Below are 25507 nucleotides of genomic sequence, written 5' to 3' on the forward strand. Positions count from 1 at the left end.
TTTATATCATTTGCAACAATATTCGGATTAAAAATATGTTTTAAGTTATGTTTTCATTTTCTTCAAAAGTTTTATTACAGCCTAAATGTTTTGTATCACATTATCCATTTGCTGTCATATCAACACAAAAGTGGTATAAAGGTTATTCAATTAACATTAATAAAGGTAGACATTTCATAATAACATGGCAAGAATTAATCGGGCCAGCTTTGGCGGGCAGTACGCATTAGTGACGGCCCGATTCCGGCTTGATTGCGGCAGCGTCGGCAAGTTAACGGCTGCCGCATCTGGCCCGATTGATTCGGGCCGGAATCGGGCAGTGAGTAAACATGCATACGGCCCGAGTGCGGCAGACGGAAGCGGGCCGACGGGTAAGTCTCCGGCAGTCGAGAATCAAACCGGAACTGGCCCGAGTGTATTTTGCTATCTGGGGAGTATAGCAGGCTGAGGCCCCGCCGTAAAATCAGAGTCCCTCAGACTCAGTCTGCTCGTCGCCTACTGTGAAAAAAAAAAAAACTCTGGCACAGCTTGCTCTACTGTGTCCGCCGCAGGAAGACGATGCCACCAGTCTCTGCTGCTTTTTAAGTGGTCGGTGAAACACCACCACTGAGACAGACGGCCCCAGAGATGGGCGGGGATGCTCTTCTCCAGAGGAGGGCCAGGCAGAGAATCTTTTGAGTCAAATTTCTGTTCTGCTGCTGGCGTCACAGCCAGTGGTACCCAAATTCTCAAAAGAAAAGAGCAGTTCATCTATCTCTGGGTCCCAAGGGGGCTCGGAGAGCTGTGGACAGTCCAACACCAGACCACACTCAATTTTTCAGAGGCTCCTGGGGCATATGGCAGCTGGAGTGGCAGTAACATTGCTCGGTTTGCTTCACGGCCAAGTCTCGAGATGGGCGTGGCAGCATGGAGGGAGTGCTCTTAGAACAGGTGTCCAGGCATGCTGTGGTGTTCACGGATGTCTCCGCTATGGGCCAACAGGCATGCAGTGTCAGGGGTTTGGACAGGCCTGCACCTGCATTGACACATCAACTGTGTATGTGTTTCCTTTCAGTATTGAGCTTTGTTATTCACAATGCTGTCTTGGATTTCCGTCCATACTATGTTATCATTAGTGATGCACCGATCATGATTTTACATGGCCGATTCCGATACCGATTTTTTTCAAGAAAACTGGCCGATTCCGATACCGATTTCCGATTTTTTTTATTATTTTTTTTAACACAATAAAAGAATGAAAGTATACATGAACAAGATGTTTATTTGGTATTTAACAGGCTAAATTGGCTTATGGCTAATGAAAACAAGTCCGCAATCTGAAATTAACAAGAAATTTAATTGGAAATTAAAGGCTGAAAGGTGAAATTAAAGGCAACAACTGCATATTCTGCAATCCAAACAAAGATGTTACTTAAATCAGCATTTGTTTTTAAATTCAGTGTAAAGAAAAAAAGTCTTTACCAGTGAAATTAAATAAAACCAAAGTATATAATTGTTCCAAAATGTTAAATCAAATAATGTTTAGTGCAACGAAAAAAAACTAAGATGCTACAGCAGGTGCTTTTTAAATCAAATTAAGTCAATGTAGGTAAAATAAAAGGTAACACTTTAGAATAATGGTCATTAGTTAACATTAGTTAATGTATTAACTAACATGAACTAACCATGAGCAGTACATTTGTTACTGTATTTGTTCATCTTTGTTAACGTTAGTTAATATAAATACAGCTGTTCATGGTTTGTTCATGTTAGTTCACAGTGCATTAACTAATGTTAACGAGATTTTAATAATGCATTAGTAAATGTTGAAATTAACATTAACAAAATTAATAAAACGCTCTATAAGTGCAGTTCATTATTAGTTAATGTTAACTAATTTAGTTAACCAATATTAACTAATGACCATTATTCTAAAGTGTTACCAAATAAAAATGATCATCCTATAGCAGGGTTTTTCCTGGGTCAAAAATGGTCTTCGGTGGTGGCTGACAGACATTGTCATCCACACACACAGTAAAGAACTCTACCTACGTGATCTGTGAGCGCAACACTGACAATACATGTAAAATAAATGCAAAGAAACTTTTGTAATTTTTGCTTATCTTATTTTGACATCTGATATTATGTATGATCTCTACCTTGATGTTTGTTTCTTTTGATCCTCATTTTTTACACTATTTAATGATAATTGTTTTGGTATAATCATATCAATATTAAAAAGCAGCATAAAAAATTAATAAATAGCCTAATTTTCTACCATATACAATTTAGTAAAATTATCAGCTAGCTAACAACTTTGTTCTGGTCTCACCTAACTCCAGTCTACACTAAATTATATTTCACTACACATTGTCAACATAAATAAGCTGAATGACTGTGGATGATTAAACTAATTCTTACTATTCACTCTTGCTGAATTGGGTAAGCACACTTGTGTTCTCATTTCAGAGGAGTTCCCTTTCGTTCAGTCACTACGACGTACGTTAGTGACTAACGAATGGGGGTTTCGCTTAGAAGCCAATCATCTTCATCGTATTCAACAGCGCCCAATGGCAGTGCCAATGTCATGGGCATGCGGAATTTGCATGCGTAACTCCGCCCCACCTCGTGGGTATATAAGGAAGTACGCTGCGAACATCGCATTATGTTTCTGCTTTGGAGCCAAGAGGATCTCTTCACTCCTACAAGCCTGATCTGCACTGTAAAAAAGCCAACTTCCAAAAAGTCCTCCCAATAAACATAAAACAGTAAATTGAACTAAGATATATTTTTTGAAAGTGTTCATGCATTATACTAAGTTGACTTAACAAATTCGTTCCTTAAATGTAAAAAACTTGCAATGTTTTGTTGATCTTACTACGAAGTGTTAGTTTTCATTGAATCTCGCGATTCTCGTTAGCGCGTGCGCAGTTTGAACATTGAACGCATGCGCAGCTTGAGACAGCACGGGGTTTCCAGAAGTTCATGCAGGTGAGAAGAAGCGTTTTTTTCTAGAAGTTGATGCTGATGAGAAGAAACCAGTGACAGTGTGTCCTGCCTAATCAATCCGTCTTTTTTGCACAATAACTGGTATGTATTAATAATTTATATAATCGCCTGCCTATATTATTTGCCATATGTACTGTGCTCTTCCCAAACTGATGCCATAATCTAATTTAGCAGTGTTACAGTTCATTCGATGGTTGATGTGAAGTGCCTTATTAATATCTGCAGGATAAAATGTACTTATTAATAATTTTTATAATCGACTGTATGTCATTTGTAATATATAATGAATGTTGTGCTCTTCACGAACTGACGGCCTAATTTCATTGCGCAGTGTTTCTGATTCCGCGCACTTTTGGGTGTTATTCGATGCTGATGAAGGAGTGGTGTCGTTCCTCATCAATCCAGCTTTTCTTCTTATAACTGGTGTGTATTAATAATTTTTATAATCGACTGTATGTCATTTGTAATATATAATGAATGTTGTGCTCTTCACGAACTGACGGCCTAATTTCATTGCGCAGTGTTTCTGATTCCGCGCACTTTTGGGTGTTATTCGATGCTGATGAAGGAGTGGTGTCGTTCCTCATCAATCCAGCTTTTATTCTTATAACTGGTGTGTATTAATAATTTTTATAATCGACTGTATGTCATTTGTAATATATAATGAATGTTGTGCTCTTCACGAACTGACGGCCTAATTTCATTGCGCAGTGTTTCTGGTTCCACGCACTTTTGGGTGTTATTCGATGCTGATGAAGGAGTGGTGTCGTTCCTCATCAATCCAGCTTTTCTTCAAAATAACTGGTGTGTATTAATCATTTTTATAATCGACTGTATGTCATTTGTAATATATAATGAATGTTGTGCTCTTCACAAACTGACGGCCTAATTTCATTGCGCAGTGTTTCTGGTTCCACGCACTTTTGGGTGTTATTCGATGCTGATGAAGGAGTGGTGTCGTTCCTCATCAATCCAGCTTTTCTTCAAAATAACTGGTGTGTATTAATCATTTTTATAATCGACTGTATGTCATTTGTAATATATAATGAATGTTGTGCTCTTCACGAACTGACGGCCTAATTTCATTGCGCAGTGTTTCTGATTCCGCGCACTTTTGGGTGTTATTCGATGCTGATGAAGGAGTGGTGTTGTTCCTCATCAATCCAGCTTTTATTCTTATAACTGGTGTGTATTAATAATTTTTATAATCGACTGTATGTCATTTGTAATATATAATGAATGTTGTGCTCTTCATGAACTGACGGCCTAATTTCATTGCGCAGTGTTTCTGATTCCGCGCACTTTTGGGTGTTATTCGATGCTGATGAAGGAGTAGTGTTGTTCCTCATCAATCCAGCTTTTCTTCTTATAACTGGTGTGTATTAATAATTTTTATAATCGACTGTATGTCATTTGTAATATATAATGAATGTTGTGCTCTTCATGAACTGACGGCCTAATTTCATTGCGCAGTGTTTCTGATTCCGCGCACTTTTGGGTGTTATTCGATGCTGATGAAGGAGTGGTGTCGTTCCTCATCAATCCAGCTTTTCTTCAAAATAACTGGTGTGTATTAATAATTTTTATAATCGACTGTATGTCATTTATAATATATAATGAATGTTGTGCTCTTCATGAACTGACGGCCTAATTTCATTGCGCAGTGTTTCTGATTCCACGCACTTTTGGGTGTTATTCGATGCTGATGAAGGAGTGGTGTTGTTCCTCATCAATCCAGCTTTTCTTCTTATAACTGGTGTGTATTAATAATTTTTATAATCGACTGTATGTCATTTATAATATATAATGAATGTTGTGCTCTTCATGAACTGACGGCCTAATTTCATTGTGCAGTGTTTCTGATTCCGCGCACTTTTGGGTGTTATTCGATGCTGATGAAGGAGTGGTGTCGTTCCTCATCAATCCAGCTTTTCTTCTTATAACTGGTGTGTATTAATAATTTTTATAATCGACTGTATGTCATTTATAATATATAATGAATGTTGTGCTCTTCATGAACTGACGGCCTAATTTCATTGCGCAGTGTTTCTGGTTCCACGCACTTTTGGGTGTTATTCGATGCTGATGAAGGAGTCGTGTCGATCCTCATTAATCCAGCTTTTCTTCAAAATAACTGGTGTGTATTAATCATTTTTATAATCGACTGTATGTCATTTGTAATATATAATGAATGTTGTGCTCTTCATGAACTGACGGCCTAATTTCATTGCGCAGTGTTTCTGATTCCGCGCACTTTTGGGTGTTATTCGATGCTGATGTGAAGGAGTGGTGTCGTTCCTCATCAATCCAGCTTTTCTTCAAAATAACTGGTGTGTATTAATCATTTTTATAATCGACTGTATGTAATTTGTAATATATAATGAATATTGTGTAGAGGTCGACCGATAGTGGATTTTACTGATACCGATAACTAGGTGGGACAGCATTTGACTATAACCGATTAAAGGGTTACTTCAGCGATTAGCATTAAGCTTTGTATCAGTAGAAATCCGGTAGTATATTTGAATGATCGAATTACCTGAGCTAGTTCTGCATGTTTTCAACCTGCCCATGGGGGGTGGGATCTCACTTAAAGCGCTCGGCTCGGGCAGCTGCGGGGATTCATGTAAACGGAGCGGTGGAGAGCAATGTGAGTGTTTCAACTGTTCAAATGAATTCCTATGAAAGTTAAGTTTCCATAGGAATAATCTGAAAATGTGCCAGACTGAACACACGCTGTAAATGTAAGTTATGCCGCGCCCGCGCTTACCTCAGCTCTCCGCTGCGTTTGTGCTGTAACACTCGTTCGGCTCACTCACATTATATTGAAAAGACACGTTCAGATTTTAATTGTAGTGTCTGTTCTCTTACTGAACTAAATAATTTTATTACTATGAAAATCAAATAAACGGTAGGGGCGGTGCCGCGGTGGGAAAGTGATCCAGTAAACCAGTAACGTTTTATTTATTTATTTAAAAAAGTTTTTTATCCAGTATCCATTTTAAAAACTATCAGTTGATTAAAGGGGTACTTCGCGCTGGGAAGATGAATGTGTATTTAAATTTAGTCATTTATGTTGTAGAAATGTGAAATTATTTTTGAATTTGGTGCCTTCTAGACTGAGAAAAGCCAGAAAATATACTTTAGGCTCATGTGGATGACAGACACAACTCCCAGAATGCACTTGCTTCGCTGCCCTAAGAGGCCACTCCCAAAGCCACTGCTACTGGTTCACTTGACCACCAAGGCACCGCCCCTACCGCTGTTTTTATTTTCTTATTAATAAAACCATTTCGTTCAGTTAGAGAAGAGACACTACAATTAAAATCTGAACGTGTCTGTTCAATAAAATGTGAGTGAGCCGAACGAGTGTCACAGCACAAACACAGCAGGAGCCAGATTACATTCATCACGAGAGCGAGGTAATCGCGAGCACGCATACATTCACAGCACGTGTTCAGTCTGGCACGTTTTCAGATCATGCCTATGGAAGCTTAACTGTTATATGAATTAATTTGAACAGCTGAAACATTCACTTTTCTCCGCACCGCTCCGTTTACATGAATGCCCGCCGAGACGAGCGCTGTGAGTGAGATCCCACCCCCATGGGCAGGTTGAACACATGTGGAACTAGCTCCTTCTACTGGCTGTAGTCTTCAGCATATGGCCAAACAATCCTCTGATGACGCAAAATGACGATATTATGTTTTGAAAGAGAACATTGCTAATAGGAAAATACATTTTACTTACATTTTTTGATGGAATTAAATTGTGCGTTATTCATAAAATATAGTTTAATGTTACTGATTTTGTGCACTTTTGATTGAAACTGTTGAAAAAATTATGTTTTCGCAGCGAATATGACCATAGGAGGAAATGCAATGCAGATATTGTAAATTTTCAAATCCTGACCCAGAGGTCCTGGTAAAGCATTACAGGCTGCGTCATGGACGAGGTCATAAAGGAACAAATTGGCCTTGCCTATATTCAGATTGTGTCTGCTCATTCCGGACACAAAGTGCACTAAGATCGCATTTGTCACGCTGCCACACCCGCAGAACTATTAGGCAAGTCAGCCTAACATTTAAATGTGAGCTGTGTGAGTTTGAAAATGTTTGCAGTGCAAGCTTATTTTTTAGACATCTTAAAGGACATCTAAAAAGGCATGAAACTGTACAGTGTCCTTTTTCTGGATGTGAGTATAAAACCAACAGGCTTACAAATTTTGCCTCTCACAGGACTAGGAAGCACAAAACTCACACAACAAAAGATTTAAGAAACACGGTCATTGCTGAAACTGAGAACATTAGCACTGATACAACATTGAACTTTGATGATAATGATGACCATGATGCAGGGCATTCCTCACAGACTGTTCAAGAGGTTACTGACTCTGGTTGTGAAAGTGTGGATGTTGAAACTCTTGAGCATAAACTGGCTTCTGTATTTTTGAAAATGCAGACAGTCTTGCATATATCCAAGAGTGCCATCCATAACATAGTTGAGGAAATTAATGATATATTGCACTTTTCCAAGTCTCTTGCTGTTGAAAGCATCAAAAATATTTTGGTCAAACGACAAATTGATGTAGACAATTCTATCCTCCAGGAAATTAACAGTGCTATTTTTGAGACCAATCCTCTTCTCCTGACTACTTCAGAAAAAGGCAGTTTATCGACAGATCACAGAAGGAATTTATATTTCAAAGAACACTTCTCTGTTATTGAGCCAACAGAGTATCTCTATGACAGGACACACAAAAATCACTTTGTTTATGTGTCTTTATATCATGTTCTGGAACGCTTACTAGGTCATAAAGATCTTTTGGATAACATTGTGTTCAGTGGGGAGTCTATTCCTGAACATTTTGAGTCTTTTCAAGATGGTTCTTACTGTAAAGAGAACAGACTTCTAGGTGACAAAGACCTTGCAATATCTTTGGGACTGTATGTGGATGAATTTGAAGTGTGCAATCCCTTGGGCACTTCGAGAAAAATCCATAAAATTGTTGCCATTTATTGGATGGTTCTAAACTTGCCTTCCAAGTTTCGCTCTAGTCTTTACTCTATTCAGCTTGCTGTTCTTGGTAAGAGCGATGACGTGCGCTTCTTTGGATATGAGAAATTTCTTGATCCACTGATGAAAGATGTGAAGTGTTTGGAGCAAACAGGTGTTTTTGTGCCTGCTATGAATCAGAATGTAAAGGGGACAGTCTTTTGCGTATGTGCTGATAATTTAGGAGCCCATGGCTTGGCAGGCTTTCAAGAAAGCTTCAATGCTGACAAACTGTGCAGATTTTGTTTGATCAGTAAGCATGAAGTCAAGTCTGGTCAGGTTGAGATCAGTGATTTCAAATTAAGAACTGTAGAAGAACACAATTCTTTTGTTCAAGAAGTGCAGACGGATGGAAGTTTGCAAAATGTCAACGGTGTGAAGGGGGAATGTGTGCTAAGCAAGCACTTGTCTTTCTTTCATCCTGTAACTGGTTTCCCTCCTGATGCATTACACGATTTTTTGGAAGGCATTGTACCTGTAGAATTATCTTTGTGTCTGAAAGATTTAGTTTCAAAAGGAAACATTTCACTTGATGAGCTCAATCACTCCATTAAGTCCTTCCCGTACAAAGATTCAGACAGGGTTAACAAGCCAAAGGTATTAACTAAGTCAAGTTTCACCAAGGGTACAGTAGGTGGTAATGCACACGAGAACTGGACACTTTTACGTTTGCTACCTCTTATGATTGGGCACAAAATTCCTGAAAACATACCATCTTGGGAGATTCTAATGGACCTGAAAGTCATTGTTGAGGTAGTTCTATCTTCAAAATTTTCAGAGGAGTCTCTTTGTTACCTAGAGAGCAAAATCAAAGACCACCAAAACTTGCTGATTGAAACCTTTCCCAACTTTTCTCTACGTCCAAAACATCATTTCATTAACCATTACCCTCATTTGATTCGTTGTTTTGGACCACTGGTGTCACTATGGACAATGCGCTTTGAGGCGAAACACAGTTACTTTAAAAAAGTAGTCCATGACACTCAAAACTTTAAGAATGTTCTACTGACACTTTCCATGAAGCATCAACAAATGATGGCATATTATCTGGATGGTGAGGACTTTTTCAAACCATCACTACATGTGGAGAAAGCAAAGGTGTTCACACTTGCTTCTCTTGAAGCCCCAGTTATGTCAGCAATTGAGAAAAAGCATCCAAACACAAGCCAAGTGTCTCTCTCCTCCACTATTCATTTGCATGGAGTTCGATATTCAGCTGGCATGATTATCTCTGCAGGACAATGCAGTGGTTTGCCAGAATTTTTCAAAATACTTAACTGTGTAGTGACCACCAAAGATGTGTCATTCCTTTGTAAAAAACTGTCAGCCTGGTATCTTGAACATTTCAGGTCATTTGAGATAAAGGAAAGCAGTTTTAGTGACATTCATGTTCTTGATCCTGACATGCTGAATGACTTCCATCCATTGACAGCGTACAAAGTTGGCATGAAAGTGCTTGTGACTCCAAAAGTGTTTTTAACCCATTAGGAGGTAAGAGTTGGCAGTTGTGTCTGTATTCTTGATCAGGTACCATATTCCACACACTAAAATATATTCACCACCTTAGCTGTTAAGAATAGAAAATAAATGTGTATGTTGAAGTGAATCAATGTTGACTGCTTTTGACTCTGTGTTCTGCTTTCTATAGAGAGCATGTTGCTGCGGGTTTACATTTCCCCTACCAACATCAGGAGGGTGGAGCTGCCTGAAAGACCTGACTCTGTGGACAATTTGAAGTCTTTCCTTAGTGAGACATTGGAGCTGAAATCTGGATTCTCACTACAATTTGAAGACCCAGACTTTAACAATGAACTTTGTAACTTGAATGACATCAAAGAATTGCCAGCAGCAAAGGCAACCTTAAAGATTCTCTGGGAATCATCTCCTCCACTGGAATTAACAGATGCAAGTTCAGTGTCCTCGCTTGATACAGCAAGCATGACAAGTTGTCAAAGTGATGTCCAAAGCCCTGAATCATCTGCGTCAAGAAATCTTAGAATTGTTGAACAGTGGCCCTCTACTTTTAACATACCTGCTTTTTCTCTTGATGTGGAACTCAGACTGCGTAAAGCCAATGAGATATACCAGCAGACAAAGAAGCCTCTGAATGTCCCAAGGGACATGAAGAGTGAGATTCTGGACAAGATTGTGCAGGCAATTTTTGAAATTAAAGCCTACCCCGATAACTATGAGGTCCAGTCAGTTGCCTCTGCTCTAGTACAAAAACATCCTTGCCTTGCAGAACCTGGGAAACGCACAGGTTGGGATGGATGGGTTATGAGCATCAAGTTTAAGCTTGGCAATTATCGAGCTAAATTGAGAGAGGCTGGATGTTCAGAAGTTAGTGTTAATAGTAAAAGAAAACCACACGAGGGTGTGACATCCACCATAAAAAAGCCTAAAAGAGCAGAGGTGAACTTTTTACCAGACCATCCTGAGGGCCAGACAGATGATTCGCTTGAGGAGGTGAGAATTGGTTTGGTTGATGAAATGAAAAAAAAAAGGATTGATACGGCGCTCATTCAACAGAAGATGCAAGAAACATTTTCTCTTCGCCGCAAAGAAGTTGTAGAGATTCAGCCACTAGTTGAGGAGATCAGAGAGAGATGGCCTGCACTTTTTCTAAAGGATGAGGTAAACCATTTAATAGCAAATGTTGTTACTTGTGTTCTGGCGTCCATTATAATTACTAATAGAAATTTAGAACATTTTATTTATAGTAGCAAAACTGGCTGGTGATTCCTATTAATGTTTTTTATTTTTTATTTATAGATCTGCATGGAGTTTTTTCGTATCAGTAACGTCGACCTCCTGGGGAAGTTCAACATGTCCCTTGACAAATACACAGCACCTCTCCTGAAACTGTACAGAAAGAGAACAGATGCATTTGGAGAAGAAATGAAAACTCTTTTGGACAAGCTGGATGAACAGGTACTCTACAGATTCTTTAATATATTCAAAATACTGCAGTATTTACAGCTTTCTGAACAGTGCCATTAATGCAATTTTGTGTATTTTTTTCTATATATTGGGTTAAATGCATAACAGTAGAACCCAATAACATCAATTAAACTTACTTTTAGTAATAAGTTAAATGTAAATGTATAAAAATTATTCTGTAATCCTTTTCTTACCCATGTGTTCTAAACCATTAAATGGTAAGTTCATCCAAAAATGAAAATTATGTCATTAATGACTCACCCTCATGTCGTTCCACACCCGTAAGACCTCCGTTCATCTTCAAACACAGTTTACTTTGATGATGTTTTTATTACCTTCTGGAGGTATTAAATTACATAATTTTCGGGTGAGTCATTAATGACATAATTTTCATTTTTGGGTGAACTAACCCTTTAAGATGTCCTTTGTCTTGCAGAACATAAAGGTATAAATTTTGTAACAAATAAGACATTTCAGTCATTTACATACAGTGACAGTTGATTAAGGATGCTAAAGATTAAACAATGATTGATTCATTGTCAATAAAACTTTTAACCAATAAAACTTGTCGATCATCGATTAAGCAGGGTCATGCACGTGTGTGCTGCCCAAATGCGAAAGGTGTAAAGACATGAGGAAAAATTAAGCAAGCACGTCAGAGTTAAGTTTGGGACCATTTTACAGCTAGAGTGACACCTTCATCATGACTATACAGGTGTTCATTCAGCACCTCAGCGAGTGCAACTCAAACAACAACGCACGACTATCGCCATCTCATCCAAGATGTTTGTGTATTTCTTTCTTAAGTCAAAAAGAAATTACATTTTTTGAGGAAAACATTACAGGATTACAGGACACACCATTGACTTCCATGGCAACCAAAATGTTGAAGGTCCAAATCAATGCAGTTTCAAAGGAAGGGCTTCAGAGGCTCCGCACGATCCCAGACGAGGAATAGGGTCTTATCTAGACAAACCATCGGTTATTAAAAAAAAAAAAAAAAACAATTTTTTGACCTAAATTGCTCATCTTGTGTTGCTCTGCGATGTGCCAAGAATTGCGCAATCACGTCAAAAATGTCACACTAGACATAGGCAGAAGTACCACCCCGTGTTTACAAAGCACACGTGCAAAAAAAAAAAAAAAAAGGTTAAACAACGATGTCGGAGAATTTTGCAGTTGAAGATGGAGTGTTTTTTGGTAAAGGGCGTTTTTATTAGTCTTCGCACATCCGCTTGGGGCGGTACTTATGTCTACGTCTAGTGTGACTTTAGGATAAAAGTATATACATTGCCTACGTCTAGTGTGACTTTAGGATAAAAGTATATACATTTTTTTTTTTTTTTGAAATGACTGATGGCTTGTCTAGATAAGACCCTGTTCCTCGTCTGGGATCGTGCGGAGCCTCTGAAGCCCTTCCTTTGAAACTGCATTGATTTAGACCTTCAACATTTTGGTTGCCGTGGAAGTCAATGGTGTGGAGAAAAATCCTGAAATGTTTTCCTCGAAAAACTTAATTTCTTTTTGACAGAAGAAAGAAAGACATGAGCATCTTGGATGAGATTGGGGTGAGGAAATTATCAGGAAATTCATTTTGAAGTGAACTAATCCTTTAATAAAGTATTTGGCAGTATTTACGAGGTTAAGCAATAACTAGTTGTGTTTTAATAAGTCATTATATTTTACACTGAATGAACATACAGATAGGAAAATAGTCAGTAAATAACTTAAATACTGTTTTTGTTTTTATTCAAAGCAATTGTGTTGATCTTCTTTGTTCCAAAAAAGAGAGCAAGTCATATGGGTTTGTAATGACATGACGGAGAGTAAAAGTTGACAGTAAATTTATTGGGTGTACTATACCTTTATATACCAAAGCAGTTCATAGAGCATCTGCAGATTTTATGAAAAAAAAAATGTCTTTCTTTCTTTAGGTGAGAGACATTACCACACATCGAAAAAGAACAGCTCTTAAGGGATTGCCAATTTTTCTGCGTGAGAAGCCAGAATGTTTACTCAAGATGTGCCTGGTAACTATCATACCCAATATCTAAATCCTTTTTTTTAAAACTACATATTTTACATGTATTCAGTTTACTTAAACAACAACGATGACGATGATAATATTAATTAATGTAAATACTTTAATTTACATAAACATTTTTCATTTAAACCCCCCTTCCATCCATTATTCTCCCAGGATACTGATTCTGTGGACCACTGCACCAAAGGTGTAAAGATCGGAATTCTTTCTGTGCTTGAAGATGATGTTGCGGCCGTTACATCAACGCCAACTGTAATCAACCAGGCAATAATCCTGGAAGAGGCCATTGTGCTCGAGGACATTAAAGATCTGCCCTCAGCATTTGCATACTTGTTCGGACTCTTGTATGCACTCAACATGGAGTATCCAAAAGAACTTAAGTATACTTTTGAAGTCATACAAAAAATCTTCATGGATCTTGGTGGTACCTGCTCTGCAAGAGTACAGTCATTGAAGTCGAAACTTGACTAAATGGACATGAATGAAGTTCTTCTACTGACCATTGTTTCTTTTATATTTTCAAAGGTAATGACTTAAAAAACAATACTGTCTTCTTTCAATGTATTAATTAATGTTAAGTATTCACTTGTTACAACCTTTGCCTTAAAGAGATAGTTCATAAAATGAAAGTTCTAAACCAAGTTGTTCTAAACCTGTGAACTTGGTATTGTATAAATAACGCTGGATTTCTTCGACGTTCATTGATTTCAGTGTAAAATGCTTAATGCAGAACCTGATACTGTAATGATGTGGTGCTTGGACAGAAACTGTTTAAATAATAAAAAAGAAAAGTTATTTGACCCGTTATGGTCTGTCTTTTATTTAATTAGACTTTAAATGAATCAGTCTATGCCTATAGATAATAGGCCTATTTGTGTTCAGTAAACAAAAAATATTTTGTTCTGTTATTCATTAGGTAAACATAAGTTGTCACAACATAAATAGTTATGATGTTAATGTAATATTTTAAGTTGGGTGGACTTAAGTGCCTGTTGGTTGAGTTTACTCAAAGAAGCGCTTGCGATAAGTTGCCTTATTATTTTAAGTTGATTCAACTTTTTTTTTTTACAGTGTGAGTCATCGACAGCTTTCGAGACGAGCAGCTTTCCAGAGGCGTTGGTGTTACGGCGCGTTCCAGTGATCATCATACTGCCTGCCTGCTGATCTGCGCAGTGGTCCGCTAGACAGCTGGTGTGTGGTCCCTGGGCGCTTCGGCGTTCTCTGCGAGGCTTTCCTCTCATAAAAGAGCTTACACGTGACGCGTCCTTTTCAGGATGTCTCGTCCGTGTACTTCTGGGTGTGGTCGGTTGCTTTCCTCCTCTGATGGGCATGAACACTGTCTGGTATGTTTGGGCTTTCAGCATGCTCAGACAGCGTTCGCGGATGAGTCATGTTCTCACTGCGGGAACATGACCATCGCAATGTTGCGGTCAAGACTCCATGACCTTCGTACTGAAGTGAGAGTCCCCTCTACCACACCCCGATCTACTGAGTCCCAGAGGCCCAGTACTTCGGCTGGTGGTCAGGGTGACTTGACGGTTACGGTGTGGAACAAAGCCCCGACGCTCATGCCTCGGGCCACACCCCCGTCTTGCACATTGCAACCCGCGAGCGTTCAGATGCAGATCGCGGGGCCGGCTCCGGCCCCCCCGCGCATCTCATTTGGCGCTCCGGAGGAGGATGCGATGTCGATCACCGCATCACAAGGTGGGCTCGAGTCCTCTGGAGATGATGACTCGGCTGTGCTGCCGCCCTCGGGCGTGCTAGCATTGCCCGAGTCAGATCCAGAGCTGACAGCCATGTTGTCTCGGGCAGCCGCGAGTTTAGGGATCGAGTGGAACCCTCCACCCTGTCCCGAACGCTCAAGGCTCGATGATTGGTTTTTGGGGGCTCGCGCTGACACCCGTCAGTCCTTGCCCTCAAAACCTTTCTTTCCCGAGCTGCATGAGGAACTCACGCGGTCCTGGAAGTCCCCGTTGTCTTCCCGTGACCGTTCGGTGACTTCCTCCGCCTTCTCCGTCCTCGATGGGGCGGCAGCTAAAGGGTACACTGGGGTCCCTCCAGTTGAACGTTCTGTTGCGATGCAACTGTGTCCTCAGAGCGCTTCAACCTGGCGTGGTGATCCTAAGCACCCCTCCAAAGCCTGTCGATTCACATCAACCTTGGTGTCGAAATCGCACAGAGCCGCGGGGCAGGCTGCCGCTTCGCTGCATGCCATGGCGATCCTTCAGGTCTACCAGGCCAGGATCCTCAAGGACATGCACGAGGGTGGAGTTGATCCGGGGCTCTTAAATGAGCTGCGTGCCGCCACCGACCTCGCTCTCCGGGCGACGAAGGTGACCGCACGCTCCCTGGGTCAAGTGATGTCCACAAATGTGGTCCAGGAGCGTCACCTGTGGCTGAACCTGGCCGATATGCGGGACACCGAGCGGACCCGGTTCCTCGATGCCCCCATATCCCAGGCCGGCCTCTTCGGCGGGGCGGTTGAGGACTTCGCCCAACAGTTCTCAATCGCCCAGAAGCAGACTGAGGCAATCAAACATGTACTGCCCCGGCGGCCAGCTGCTGCCTCCACCCAGCCGCCGGCACAGTCGCCTCAGTCTGCTCCACGCCGAGGACGCCCTCCTAAGGCTCCCGCCCCTCCCACCCGGTCCAAGCAGCAGCCTTCACCCGGGCCGGGTCGCGGAGAAAGCCGTAGGAAGGCGTCCAAGTCCCCTCAGGCCGCCCCGCGCCCCGCTAAACGCCAGGCCAAGCGGCGCTCCTGAGACGGACGGCTCAGGGATGGGAAATTCTTTCGAGGAGATGGTAGCAGGACCACTCCTTCCCCCGGTGGAGGGCCGGGGGAGAATCCTTTGTTCAGCTGCTGGCCCCCGGGTCAGCAGCACCCTATGTTGGTCAAAGAAAGAATTAACACTCCCATCCCTGAGCCCACAGAGTCCGGTGATGACGGTGCGCGCCACCCACGGGTCCCGCCACTCGCATCCCACTCTGTCGCCAGCCTCCTGGCAGAGCAGACCCCAGTGGAACGCGCGTCCTTCCCTGGTCTCCTCTGTCAGGACGCAGCTGTCAACCGTGCCCCTGCACCGGGACGCCCCACAGCCTCCCATGTCCGGGCCGGTGACGCTGCATCGCTGCAAGCCCACACCGGGTACGTCTGTACACCGTATGACCCCGCTGGTGCAGTTTCTGGATGTCTGGCTTCAGCTTCCAGGGCTGTCCCGCTGGGTCGAGCGGACCGTCAGGCGCGGCTACGCAATTCAGTTCGCGCAGGTTCCTCCCTGCTTCCGGGGAGTCCGTTCCACCATGATCGGGGCCAACGCCCCCGTCATGCGAGCGGAGATTGCCACCCTACTGGCGAAGGGTGCGATCGAACCTGTCCCTCCAGCCGAGATGAATTGCGGGTTTTACAGCCCGTACTTCATTGTACCCAAAAAGACCGGTGGGCTACGGCCAATCCTGGACCTGCGCGTCTTGAACCGTTACCTTCACCGGTTTCCGTTCAAGATGTTGACAGCGAAACGCCTTTTCGAATGCGTTCGTCCACACGATTGGTTTGCAGCGATCGACCTGAAGGACGCCTACTTCCATGTCTCCATTTTGCCTCGACACAGACCCTTCCTACGGTTTGCTTTCGAGGGGCGGGCATATCAGTACGCGGTTCTACCATTCGGGCTATCTCTGTCCCCTCGCGTCTTTACGAAGATTGCCGAGGCAGCCCTTGCGCCCCTTCGGCAGCACGGGGTCCGCATCCTGAACTACCTCGACGACTGGCTCATACTGGGTCCCTCTCGAGAGCAGGTTTGCGGACACAGAGATCTGGTGCTCCATCACCTAGCCCGTCTGGGCCTTCGGGTCAACTGGGAGAAGAGCAAACTTTGCCCCGCGCAGAGGATCTCTTTTCTCGGTATGGATATCGACTCGGTCGCCATGTGCGCGCAGCTTTCGAGCGAGCGCGCGCAGTCTCTGCTGACTTCCCTTCGACAACTCGAGGGCAAGAGTGCGGTTCCACTGAAACACTTTCAGAGGCTCCTGGGGCATATGGCATCTGCAGCCGCGGTAACGCCGCTCGGATTGCTTCATATGAGACCGCTTCAGCACTGGCTACGCGATCGAGTCCCGAGATGGGCATGGCGGTCTGGCACGCTCCGGGTCCCAGTTACCCGGGCCTGCTTACAGACACTCACCCCGTGGTCGAACCTCAAGTTTCTACGGACCGGAGTGTCCTTAGAACGAGCTTCCCGGCATGTTGTTGTGACAACAGATGCATCATCCACGGGCTGGGGTGCCATGTGCAATGGACAAGCAGCCGCGGGCTCCTGGACAGGACCCCAGCGCCTTCTGCATGTCAATTGCCTCGAGTTACTGGCTGTACGGTTCGCCCTGCACCGCTTCCGAGCGTTGCTGAAGAGTCAACATGTGCTAGTCAGGACAGACAACACGGCCGTAGTAGCGTACATCAACCACCAGGGCGGTCTACGCTCCCACCGTATGTCTCAACTCGCCCGCCATCTCGTTTTGTGGAGTCAGAAGCGCCTGAGGTCCCTTCGTGTTGTCCACATCCCTGGAGACCTGAACTGTGCAGCCGACGAGCTCTCACGGTTTCAGCCTCTCCCCGGAGAGTGGAGACTCCACCCCCAGACGATCCAGCTGATATGGGAACGGTTCGGCGACGCACAGGTAGATCTGTTTGCCTCCCAGGACTCTTCCCATTGCTCCCTGTATTATTCCCTGACCGAGGGCACCCTCGGCACGGATGCACTGACGCACAGCTGGCCGTCAGGGCTACGCAAGTATGCGTTTCCCCCAGTGAGCCTTCTTGCACGGGTACTGTGCAAGATCAGGGAGGACAAGGAGCAGGTCGTCTTGGTCGCCCCGCTTTGGCACGGCCAGACCTGGTTCCCAGAACTCTTACTCCTTGCGACAGCCCCTCCCTGGCCTATTCCTCTGAGACCGGACCTCCTTACTCAGAGACGGGGCACCTTTTGGCACCCGCGTCCAGCGTTCTGGAAGCTCCACGTGTGGCTTCTGGACGGGACACGGTAGGTTTGAGTAGCCTTCCACCTGCGGTGGTCGCTACCATCACTTCCGCTAGAGCTGAGTCTACACGACGTCTCTACGCGTTGAAGTGAAACCTCTTCGTCACATGGTGCTCTTCCCGCCAAGAAGACCCCTGGAAATGCCCGATCGGGTCCGTGCTATCGTTTCTCCAGGAGGGGGTGGAGCGAAGGCTGTCTCCCTCCACCCTTAAAGTGTACGTGGCCGCAATATCTGCCTACCACGATCTCCTGGGAGACAAAAAGGTAAGTCAGCACGACCTGATCATCAGGTTCCTGAGGGGGGCGAGGAGACTGAATCCTCCTCGCTCTCCTCTCGTTCCCTCTTGGGACCTCTCAGTAGTCTTAAGGGCTCTGCAGAGGCCTCCCTTTGAGCCTTTGCGGTCGGCCGAGATTAAGTTCTTGTCTATGAAGACGGCTCTGCTGACCGCATTGGCCTCGCTTAAGAGGGTCGGGGACCTGCAAGCATTTTCGGTTGACGAAGCGTGCCTTGAGTTCGGGCCGGCTAACTCTCACGTGATCCTGAGACCCCGGCCCGGATATGTGCCCAAGGTTCCTACCACTCCGTTCCGAGATCAGGTGGTGAACCTGCAAGCGCTGCCTTTGGAGGAGGCAGACCCAGCCTTGGCATTGCTCTGTCCAGTACGCGCTCTCCGCGCCTACTTAGACATGACGCAGTGTTTCAGGACCTCAGACCAGCTCTTTGTCTGTTATGGTGGAGAGCGGAAGGGAAGCGCTCTCTCAAAGCAGAGGTTGTCTCACTGGATAGTGGACACCATTGTTTTGGCATACCAGCAGCAAGGCCGACCATGTCCCCTTGGTGTGAGGGCACACTCCACCCGGAGTGTGGCCTCCTCTTGGGCTCTAGCGCATGGCGCCTCGCTAACAGACATCTGCAGAGCTGCAGGCTGGGCGACACCCAACACATTCGCCAGATTCTACAATCTCCGAGTGGAGCCAGTGTCCGACTATGTACTCACCCCTACGGGTGGCCGGTAATGGGCCAGGCTCAGGTGTCTTCGCTTGCTCGCCATTCCACTCCAAGGACTGGATACGTGCGATATTTTCCTCAGGTGAGCTCCCCGAGAGCCCTGAGCTCCTCCAGCACTGCTTACGCCGACATCAGTTCAGTCTGCCCTTTCGAGCCCAGACCCTCATGTCCGGCCAGGTGCTCCGTGTGCATGGTTCCCCTCCGGCGACCCCCACACGAGTATTCCCACCGTAAGCCTCCTCAGTGAGCAGGTGTCTTTCCCTTGGCAAGTCCCTGCCACCCCTAGGGTTAAAAATCCACCTTCGGCTGGTACCCTAGAGATCTTCCATATGCAACCCTCAGCGGGTCATATGTGTATTCTCTAAGTCCTCCCTACGGTAGGCATCTTGGCATTCCCTCACTGGGATATGCTTCCCAGTGTACCTTGGTATTCCTGTGATAAGTGGGAGTCCTAGGGCCTTAAGTGGCGGGATCTCACACTTACGCAGGGCACTGGATGACAGCTGAGTGGCGTTGTTGAATAGGATCCCCCATTCGTTAGTCACTAACGTACGTCGTAGTGACTGAACGAAAGGGAACGTCTCGGTTACGTATGTAACCCTCGTTCCCTGAGGAGGGAACGGAGACGTACGTTTCCTTAGCCACGTCAGCTGTGCTGCCTGGAACGCGGAGTTCAGTCTTGGCTCCTGCAGCAGTAACATAATGCGATGTTCGCAGCGTACTTCCTTATATACCCACGAGGTGGGGCGGAGTTACGCATGCAAATTCCGCATGCCCATGGCATTGGCACTGCCATTGGGCGCTGTTGAATACGATGAAGATGATTGGCTTCTAAGCGAAACCCCCATTCGTTAGTCACTAACGTACGTCTCCGTTCCCTCCTCAGGGAACGAGGGTTACATACGTAACCGAGACGTTCTGAGTAAATTAATAAACTGGTTTGTTAGTTCAAGTGTTGGACGGATCAGTTGTTCTAACCAGTCGTTAAAATTATTCGGTTCAAAGGAGTCATTGTTTCGCGAATCGGACATTAGCAGACGCGTTGTGTGAGCAGATGAAGCTGAGCTGAACAAACGCTCACTATCTGCACTTGTGCAGGGCGCGGAGAGGTAGGCTCGCGCAGGAAAGCGGCTCTTCCTCAGTTCTCCAGGTTCCGTTTGTAACACACAAGTGACATGTTCGCGAATGATTGCAATATAGGCGTATGTGCACGCGGGCGCACTTCCGGATAAATCGGCAGAAAAATACAAAGAAAACCGGCCGGTTGCCGATCGCGCGCTAGAAGCAAAAACCGGCCGGTTCCGGTTTTTGGCCGGTCAACGGGTGCATCCCTAGTTATCATTCAGTGATTCAATAGATACAATTTGTTTTCACTCCCTCATTGAGACTCTTACAGTTAGTTTGAACACAAACTATTGGCAAAAGTGAATTCCCCTTTTATGAGGCTTTCTTATTGTATAACACGAGGGTCTGGTGCTACCAATTTATGCTCTACAGGAGGGTGATTGAGAATGTCGCCAGAGTCCAGGTAGGAAGAACAGGGCTAGGGTGGGGAGAAGCGCCACGGTTCCAATAACAAGGAGAGGAAGGAGATGGTGGTGTCGGAGGTTACAAGGATGGAGGAAGAGCGCTTGTAGTATGTAGCGTGCAATGTAACTGATGTGCTACACCTAGTAATGATATTCAATAAGGACGACTACTGGAGGGAGGAGATGATGCAGCAGGTGAGTAAATGGTTGACAGTTTTGTTTTGATTCAGTAAATTGTATTAATATAGAACATTTCTCTTTAGTTGGTTTCAATTAAATAAATCACAAGTATGAACAATTGATTTGTAACAGTGAGAATCAAAACAGTTAACCAATTCTTCTGTAGTTTCTTATAGGACCAAGAATTCCACAGCTTGACAGCTTCAATTTTAATTTGAAGTTTCACACTCTTCACAAAATGTAAAAATAAAAAAAACTGTCATATGTCTTTCTTTCCCTTTGAGCAAAGTATTTTACAATAATATAACCTTCAACAATATATTATATTCAGTAACCCAAAAGAAATATAGTTGGACATTCAATTTGACTCAAAACACTGAATATGATTCTGAATTTCTTGAAATAAATCCCTTTCCCTTTCAAACTCAACAGTATATCAACAATATGAGTTGAAAATGCACAAATCCATTAATTGATTCAATCGAACAAAGTTAATGGATCAAACGACTCAGTTGACCAAAGTTTGTGAATCAAATGTTTCACTTCAAAGAGTTGTTGAACTCTTTCGATCAATTCAAGTTAAAAAGATAATCTCTACTTCTCATATCAATTTACTTATTGAGTTAGTGACTCTTTTCTCACATAATATGATATTACTTAGAATGTGACTCACCAAGGCAATAACTTCTCATATTCAAAGAAACAAGCTTATTTGCGACACTTTGATTCTCTGTTGGATTGCATCAGCTTTTACTCCACAAATCCTTGCCTCGTCGTCTTCTCACCCAGATGACAGCTTCATGTGGCCGCATCCGTTCATAAATATGATCATTTTGCTATATTTAATCTCTTTTCTCTCTATATCAAAGTTCTTACGGAGGGTCTCTGAATACTGCTCTGTGCAGCTGCTTCGTCTGGCTCGCTCTGCCTCTCTGCTCAAGCTGACACAGCCTGTGGGCGGGACTTATGAAAGTGCTGCTAACATTGGCTCTTAGGAGAGTCAGTCACTGAAATGAGAGCCGTGGTTGGACAAAACTGTTTTCCTTCTGGAACTTTCCTCCCTTTTCTTAGTTTTCTTCAACTTAATCTTTTTAATCTTTTAACTTGTAACCTGACTACCAAGGTTACACGCTACAAGATCAAGGCTGTGTCGCAGGGCCGACAGGGAAGCTGGACAACCGGGGAGGGAGTTGTCAACCGAAACATCACATGAGCAGAGCTGTGGAAGATCCCAGTGGTTCCCAACACCAGTGGTTTGGGAGTGAGGAAGGCTGCACACTCTGCAATACCCCTAACGCAAGCCTCCAGCACATCTTGTCAGGCTGTAAGATCGCACTCTCCCAGGGACGCTACAGATGGTGCCACAACCAGGTCCTGAGAAAGCTAGCCGAGGTGCTAGAGGGGCGTCGACTGGGCAGCAAAGGGTACCACCAGCAGAGAACGAAAACTACATCATCTTTGTCACAGAATATGGGGGGAGAAGAAACATCAGGCCAAGTGAAACATGTAGGCCGTTTTCCCCTGAGCAGGATTGGAGGATGAGAGTTGACCTCGACAGACAGCTCTCTTTCCCGGTCGAGATCACTGCTACATCTCTCTGCCCTGACCTGCTCTGCTCTCGGTTAGGGAGGCACTGAGACGGGCAAGAGCAGCTTCCAAATCCACAGTACTTATCTTACTGGATTTGTCTGCTGCTTTTGACACAGTTAACCACCAGATCCTCCTGTCAACTCTCATGAAGATGGGCATCTCAGGAACTGCTCTCCAGTCGTTCAAGTCTTACCTCTCAGGTAGGTCCTTCAGGGTGTCATGGAGAGGTGAAGTGTCTAAGTCACATCATCTAGCTACTGGAGTTCCCCAGGGCTCAGTGCTTGGACCACTTCTCTTCTCCATCTACATGTCATCACTAGGATCTGTCATTCAGAAACATGGCTTTTCCTATCACTGCTATGCCGACGACACTCAACTCTACTTCACATTTCAACCAGATGATCCTACGGTTGGTGCTCATATCGCTGCCTGCCTAACAGACATTTCTACCTGGATGAAGGAACATCACCTGCAACTCAACCTTGCAAAGTGTGGGGTTACAAATTTATACATTGTTATATCTAGGTTCAAATGTAATAGAATATAACTGAAAACATAATCTATATTTGTGTTTTATATTTTGAGATTACGTCAGGCTGTGTAAAAAGTGCACTCATTCAATCCCACAATGCACCACAATAACGAGTTTGCAACCAATGTATGCTCGACGGCTAGAGAATACCCATAATGCACTGTGAGAGTCGCGCTGTGCATTGAATGAATTCCCGCGTTTCGCCAGGAGATGGCATCGACTCACACACTTTTTAAGACCAATGATATTGGGGCCACTCACTTGAATCGTCTCTAATTGAGCACGTCTGTTTACATACCCTGATAAACACTGATTAAACGCGTTAGAAGCTTTATTTTCACTTTTCTAATATTTTCTTCATATTCATAGAAAATAAATTCCTTTCCGATCTGGTATATGATGGAAAAAAGGATCAGTGTGAGTTTGGCAAAAGGCGGATTCGAACCTCTGATCAATTTGCGTCAAATCTTAATGCCATGCGTCTTACCCCTACACTATTGCTGCTGATGAAGGTTGTGTATTCCGTAGGTGTCTCTTCCTCAACCAGACGTTTAAACAAGCCGATATATTTAAATATAATTTTATGTAAATTGCATCTACTCCAGTAAAATGTTTCTGTTAAAGGACCCACCGACATTTTTTTTGCTTCTGACGCCCATAATATAAATAGTAGCCTACTATAAAGTATGAAATATATAGGCCTACTATACTATATACATATTATTGTTATTTTTTTAATTAAATGCTAATTATTCCCCTTTCCAAATAAGTTCAGTGCCACACAAGTAAAGAGTTATAGGGTTAACTTTAAGCTTGTTGGCTCGTTTTTGGAGTAGTGGAGTAAAGGAGAATGAGGGTACATAGGGCGAATCAGACAGCGGTAAGTTCATTCATCAGGGCGCGGCTCTCACAGTGCGTTGAGAGTACACCGTCTGGTTGAGTGAGAGAACGATTCAAAAACATAAGGAGGGTTTTCTTGTTTGCTCTCGAAATGCTCTCGCGGGACTTTGCTGTCATACGCCGATCGGGCATCGAACAAGCATATTCTCCAGCGCGTACATCTACTGTACACTCGTTATTGCGGTGCATGGTGGGATTGAATGAGTGCACTCAAAAACGTCCACTATTGTTTCGGACACCACTACAAATGGATGTTCACTCAAATAGTGCCCTATTTAAGGGTATAGGGGGCGATTTCGAACACAGCCAAGGGCTGGCAATACTTCGCAACATGATGTACAAACAACATGGCTTATAACAGGTAGGAACAGGAACTGATGCAAGAGGAAAGGGCAGTATTCAGTATTCAGGAGATGGCTCCCTCTGGTGGTTGTAGGAATGGCAAGGCAAGGCAAGTTTATTTATATAGCACATTTCATACACAATGGCAATCCAAAGTGCTTTACATAAGAAATAAGAATACCATGTGTAAGAATTAAAAATAAAAACAAGTGTAACACCGACTTTATGGCGGTTTAAGAATGTCGACCAAATAGACTACGCCACCCCCACTTTTACGGGATAGGGGACCCTAATAGTGATGTTTTCTAAACACAGGTGGTTCAATTAAATGAACTAGAAGCCAGAGTATAAAAGGTTGATTTTATTAAAATGGCACAATCCTTCTTCACGGATACTATTGATATCACATTTGCTGTTAACCAGGGTGTTTCAAACAAAATCAACAAAATATATCACACAAACCAACACGGCAGAAAGAAAAAACAAAAACACAGCAATTCCAAACAAACAAAAACAACTCAACAAAAAAAGGGTAACAACACACTGCTCTCCACAAATTAGGATTGAACTATCAAATAAATCTTATACAGAAAAAAACCCTGATAATAAATCTAGTACTCAAAGCAGGATAGACTTGGGCTGGTGAGTAATATTACATTAAAAAAAAACAATAATAGATATAACACTCAATCGAAATAAAGTAAATCAAAGTGATATCAAAAACTGGATAACAAAACTACATGGGAGGAGACAAACCAATCCAAAACAAATGAAACCAAAATATCCCAACCATTCGTAAAAAACCAACAGCAATGAAACCAACCAAACGTAGAAATAAAACCTCCCATACAGTAATACACCAGTAAATAAAACACTAAGACTTTACAAAGAAAAAATACCAAAACAAATAAATTATAAATGACAAACACCCAAACCAAAATAACAAACTAATCAAATAAACCTCAAATATATTTGTGGGGAAAGAAAACGGTGGCTGCTAACCCGACGGGAAGGATTTTAAGACCTGGGGCCCGTTTCAATAAGGAGGTTCAACCAACTCTGAGTTTAAACCTGAACTCTGAGTTGACTTACTCTGAGAAGGGAAACTCTGAGTTTTGGGTTTCAGAACAGCTGAATTGAGGTAGTTCAATCAACTCTGAGTAGACTGACTCTGAGTTAAGCTCATGCACTCCAACTATGAAAAGCCACGATCAATGGAGCTCAGAAATTACGATTCACCATGGCAACAGCACCCAACAAAAAGACGTCCGCATACTTCCGGGTCAATACATAAGTTTAATTCTTGATTATTTTAATTAAGTTTAATTTTCATGGTATCCAAAAGGCAAAAAAAGATTGTGG

General features: G+C 43.4%; 1 protein-coding gene across 1 annotated transcript in view; it reads right to left on the reverse strand.

The window, feature by feature from the left end:
• LOC307143462 (uncharacterized protein) overlaps positions 1–25507 on the reverse strand; it is a 372406-nt gene that overhangs the window by 184573 nt on the left and 162326 nt on the right. The gene's annotated exons all lie outside the window — the stretch shown is intronic.

This window comes from Gobio gobio (genome assembly GCF_949357685.1).
Source record: "Gobio gobio genome assembly, chromosome: 19".
NCBI lineage: Eukaryota > Metazoa > Chordata > Actinopteri > Cypriniformes > Gobionidae > Gobio > Gobio gobio.